Source organism: Petaurus breviceps, unplaced genomic scaffold, assembly GCF_028583685.1.
Source record: "Petaurus breviceps papuanus isolate PSGF00001 unplaced genomic scaffold, PetGlider_PUasm1.0 90823, whole genome shotgun sequence".
NCBI classification, from domain to species: Eukaryota; Metazoa; Chordata; class Mammalia; order Diprotodontia; family Petauridae; genus Petaurus; species Petaurus breviceps.
The window spans coordinates 12623836-12629835 of NW_027187352.1; positions in this window are offsets into that span (position 1 = coordinate 12623836).

The following is a 6000-nucleotide window of genomic DNA, read 5'->3' on the forward strand; positions in this document are numbered from 1 at the left end:
TTGGAAAATTGAACAGATAGACAAGCAAGCAAATAAACAAACAGAAAAGGGACCTGACCATAAAAAATCTAATGTGGTTATAGGGATGCTTAAGACACAAATTTGGAAAAAGATAAAGATGTGCAAAATCTCTAGGAAAACTTCAAAGGGGAAAACAGATTGGACAAAAGCACAATAAATTTTTTTTTAGAAAAGCTAAAGATAGAAGCAAAAAGAACAAAATCAAAAATCCAGTAAGAGTAGTAGAGGAAAAATTTGGAAAAGAAATGAGAGGAAGTCAAGGAAAATATGACAAAGGAATAAACAGTTTGATAACCCCCCCCCCCCAAATAAAATACTAAAGAGAATAACTCCTTAAAAGGCAGAATTGACCAAATTGGGGGAAAACAAGATATAAAACATCACTAAAGAAAATAATTCCTGAAAAATTAGAATTGGTCAAGTGGAAGTTAATTACTGCATGGGACATCAAGAGATAAATAAACAAAAAAGTTAAAAGAATGGAAAACATTGAAATAATTCATAGGAAAAATAATTGACCTGGAAAATAGGTCAAAAACATTTCTTGTGAGAATTATTGGACTACCTGAAAACTATGAAGACTCCAGATAGCATATTTCAGGAAACTATAAAAGAAAACTCCCATGTATTTTAGAACCAGAAGACAAAATAGAAAGGAAAGAATGTACTGATCACCTATTTTAAGAGGTCCCAAAATGAATACTCCCAGGAATATTAAAGTCAAATTCCGTATCTCCAAGGACAAGACAAAATATTGTATGTATATGTATATATATTTGTGTGTATGTGTGTATATTCTTATATATGTAGTCAGATTACAATGCACAATCATATGCATTGATTTCCACCCTTTCCATATTCAGTAGGAGATTGTGTCCTCAATCATCCCCTTTCCCTTGAATGTTTAATCTGTTTTATTTGGTTCTATCACTACTGACCGCAAGCTTGTCCAAGTCTTCTCATCTTAAAAAAAAACAAAAATCCATTATACTACATACTTGCTGTAGTAAAGAAGTGAGGAGCTTCAAAAATGATACATCAGAAGGCAAAGGAGCTAGGATTACCATAGAAATGCTGTCATTTCAGTCATGTCTATCTCTTTGTGATCCCATTTGAGATATTGTGTATGTATGTATGTATGAATATGTATATATTCTTTTTCTTGATAACATAATCACATACTATGGATTTAGCTGTCATCTATTTTCAGATCACCCTCAAATCTATAGATGCAGCCCCCATGTCTATCCATTAAACTTTAGGCCAAAAATCAGCATTAGTTTATCGCATATTTCAAACTGGATGTTGTAGTGCCAATGCAACATTTACAGCACCCATGATCATAATAAAGACTGTGACTATGAATTATTCCCGCATGGTGCTCAATCACAAAATATAACAAACTCTCCATATAGAGGAGAGATGGAAAACATTTATTTAGACACCAGAAAACCAAATCCCCAAGCCTATAAGCTGATTCTTTAAGTAGCAAAGTAATTAATAAGCCATAAGAACAGAGAGAGTGACAGCATCGTTTAGCCTTCCCACAAACCAATATTTGATCAAAATTTACTCATGAGCCTGAGCATCCTCTCCACCAGCCTCTAGTCTGGCTCTGACTCCCAGCTTCCTGTGGGCTCTATTCTACCCTTCAGCAAACTCCTCCCACCACAGGCTTTATGTGACTACATTCAGCCTATTAGGAGGCAGAGTTTACTTTCAAAGCACAGAAGCTCTTCAGATTCCCCCTAGGCCTATTAAGGGGCAGGGAAGATCTTCAAAATCCAATTCCCATTATGGATGTACAAAAGATATCCTAAATGCAATATGTACAAAACTAAATTCATTAACTATCATTCCTTCTAAAACTTCTACTTTCAAAACTTGTCCATTTCTATAGAAGGGATCAGCATCTTTGCAGTGCTTCAGATTTGTAATCACCATTATCCTAGACTTCTCATTTTCCCTCAAACAATTCTTGGCTTTTCTAATTGCAAAACATGTGTTGTATTTCACTGCTACCCTCTTCTACTCACACAGCTACCACTTTAATTCAGGCTGCCAACACTTCTCGCTTACATCACTGCAAGTTTGCTAATTAGTAACCCTTGCTCTACACTCTACACTTAATCTAAACACTGTTGTCAAGAGAACTTTCTTTAAATGTAATCTGATAATTATGATGATTGTGATGATGATGATGTTAAAGATAAAAATAATCATATAAACAATAGCTAACATTTATATAGTGTTTACTATGTACAAGGGACTGAGGTAAGTGTTTTACAAGTATTATTTCATGTTATCTTCACAACTCTGTGAGTAGTACAATTATACCCATTTTACAGTCCAGAAAACTGAAGCAGACAGTGGTTAAATGACTTGCAGATAGTCACATAACTATTAAGTGTACAAAGTTAGATTTGAATTCAGATCTTCTTGCCTCCAGACCCAGTTCTCTATCTGCTACACCACCTACTTGACCACTTCCAGTGGTTCCTATTGCCTCAAGGATAAAACATACATTCCTCTTTTTATTTCATTAGCTCTAAATAACCTGGCCCCAACATCAATATTTCCAGCTCATTAACCATTTTCCCCAACTGTAGCACTCAGCGATCCATCCAAACTGGCTCACTCAGGACACTCCATCTCCCATCCCCATGCCTCTCCATTATCTGTCCTCTTAGCCTGCAATGCTCTCCTTCTTTATTTCTGCCTCAGAATTCTTCCTTAAGCTGCAACTCAAGCACCTTTTTCTGTAAGAAGCTGCTACATATCCCCCACCTAATTGTAATCTCCTTCCTGTATCATCTTGTTTTTAACAAGTTTGTATATATATTTATTCAATTTATATTTATGCTATATATATGTACATACATGCCTTCCTCATTAGAATATAAGCTTAATGTATATAGAAATTGTTTTTCTTTGTATTTATTTCCTCAATGACTATCTTAGTGAGCCCTTTATTAATATTTCTTGATTAGCTAACACATAGACCTCAACAATGATATTTCTTCATAGATTCACTGGAATTTTTGTTATGTTTTGTTTTGCTTTTCTTTTAACCACCCTGCTCCAGAAAGGATATGTTACCCATGTCATCACAGATGAGAAAGAGGACCTCATGAATATTAGAAACAGCAACACTACATCTAAGAGCAGAATCACAAAGACATAGAATCTAAAATTTGGAAGGAATTCTCAGAGGTCATCTAGTACAACTCAGCACTGAAACATGAATCTTTTCTATATCATCTTCCAGTAGCCATCCAGTCTCTTCTTGAAGACCTCCAGTAATGGGTAATTTGTTAAAGCAGGAAAATAAAAGAGAAAACTTACATCTGTCTTTCAGTATTTGAAAGGCTGTTCTGTGGAAGAGGGATTAGATTTCAACTGCCTGCCCCAAAAGGCAAAACTATGATCAATGGGTAAAAGTTGCAAAGAGGCAGATTTGAGCACAATATATGGCAAACTTCCTAAAAATTTGAGTTCACCAAAAGTATAATGGTGTGATTTGAGAAGGAGCCCATCAATCATTAAGTTTTTGTCATGTATATGCTGTATTCCATTGACTGCTTCAGGCCTAGAAGGAATAACAAAAAGGAAATAATTCTTGCTCTCAAGGAGCTTACAAGGAGCAGGGAGGAGACAATCTGTATTCAGATAAGTAAATTAAAATATTCAAAATAAAGACAATGAAATTTCATGGACTTGGGCATCATTAATAGCGAAGGAAACCAGGAAGGGTTTCCTATAGTAGGTGACATAAGTTGTGTTTTAAAGGAAGCCAGACATTCTAAGAGGCAAGAAAGAGAGAATGCAATGATCACTAGATGCCTTAAAGTGAAAAATAGATAATAACTTGCTCTAGATGTTTTGGAGGCATATTTTTTCATCTATGGGTTAGACCAGGGGTGGGGAACCTGTGGCCTCAAGGCCACATGTGGCCCTCTAGGTCCTCAACTGTGGTCCTTTGACTGAATTAAAACTTGAAGGTGGCTCAAGCATGACACTCCATCTCCCAACCCCATGCCTCTTCATTATCTGTCCTCTTAGCCTGCAATGCACTCCTTGATTCCTTCCTCAGAATTCTTTTCTTTCTTGAGCTGCAGATTCAGTCATAGGGCTACACTTGAAGACCTAAAGGGCCACACGTGACCTCAAGGCCACAGATTCTACACCCCTGGGTTAGACAAATGATCTCTTAACTCCATTCCAATTATGATATCCTTTCAGTCAAAGAAATTCCATCATTTTATGGATAACTCTTATTGTTTGTCTTCTTGTATTTCAGTACATTTTCTTAGTATGAGTGCCCTAATTCAGACTACAATGCCTCTTTGTTTCAGTATATACTATTCAAAGGATGTTATACCATCTCTTGGCTATGCCTCTGTCTCTCCTCTGACACTGCAAACACCCTAACTCAGGTACTAATCACCTCATGCCTGTTCTACTAAAATAACCTACTGGTTGGTTTCCCTTCCACAAATTACTGCCCACTCCAGTCCATCTCTCATTGAGTTGTCAAACTGGTCTTCCTAAAGGACAAGCCTGACTGTGTCATCTTTATTCAGTAAACTCCACTGGTCTCTTATTATCTCAAGGATCAAATATAGTATTTCCTGGCATTCAAAGCCCTTTAAAAACATGGCCCTCATCTACATTTCAGTCTTCTTACATCTTACTCATCTCTCATTGCACTCTCAGATTCGGTGATGTGCTGTTCCTTACATAAGACACTTGATCTTACTCTAGACATTTTCATTGGTTGTCGCCCGTGGCCTATGCCTGGAATACTCTATGTCCTCATCACTATCCCCTGTCCTCTTTGACTTCCTTCAAGTTCTATCTAAAAAAAAAATCTCTCTCCTAGTCTTTGTGTCTGAATGATTAATTATCCAAATTTATCCTGTATATTTTTTGTTTACAAATAATTAATATTTGCATTTCTCATTAGACTGTGAGCAGTCTTTGGTTTTTCTATGTATGACCAGTACTTAGCGCTATGTGGTATATAATAGTAATTTAATAAATAGTTCTTGACTGACTTATTATTGTGACTGAAAAATTCACTAGCATGCAACATTTCTAAAGATAATTAGACTGATCTTCAGAGCACAAATGCAGAGAACATGGCTAGGAACCCTACTTTCTGTTTTCTAGGATGTATAAAAGATAGAGCTCTGTAGTATACTTTCAGAAAAAAAAAGATATTAACTCATGCAAAGTGAAGTAAGCAGAACCAGAAGTATGCACAGTAATAGCAATATTGTGGGATGATTAACTGTGAATAATTTAGGTATTCTCAGCAAAATAACAATCCAAGACAATTCCAAAGGTTTTATGATTATAAATGCCATCCACCTTTAGAAAAAAGAACTGATGAAGTCTGAATACATTTAAAATCATTATGTATATGCTTTATTTTTATTACTTTCTTGGGGGTAGGTGTGTTTTCTTTCACAACATGACTAATATGGAAGTATGTTTTGTACAACTGCACATTTAAACCTATATCAAATTGCTTGCCTTCTCAATTATGGTAGAGGGGGGAGAGAGAAATGGAAAGAATTTAGAAGTCAAAATTTAAAAAAAAAACACAATGTAAACATTTTTATATGTAATTGAAAAAAAAATAAAAGAGAGATGAAGCTCTACTTGATACAGTCTTTAACAATCACAGGTCACTTCCATGTACTTCAGAATCACAGGCAGACTTTAATGGCATTTCCTTAGATTGAACTCAAATCTACTTTCCAGCAATAATCATTAAGTCTATTTCTCTTGTTTGAGGTTAAACACAGTAAAAACAAGTCTATCTCTCCAGATGTGTATACACACACACACACACACACACACATTTTTAAGTAGTTATCATGAGCAACTACTCTTCAGACTAAATTTCTCTATTTAACTCAACTGATTCTATATAGAATAATTTATATTATCTTTGCTGTAATTTTTCCATTA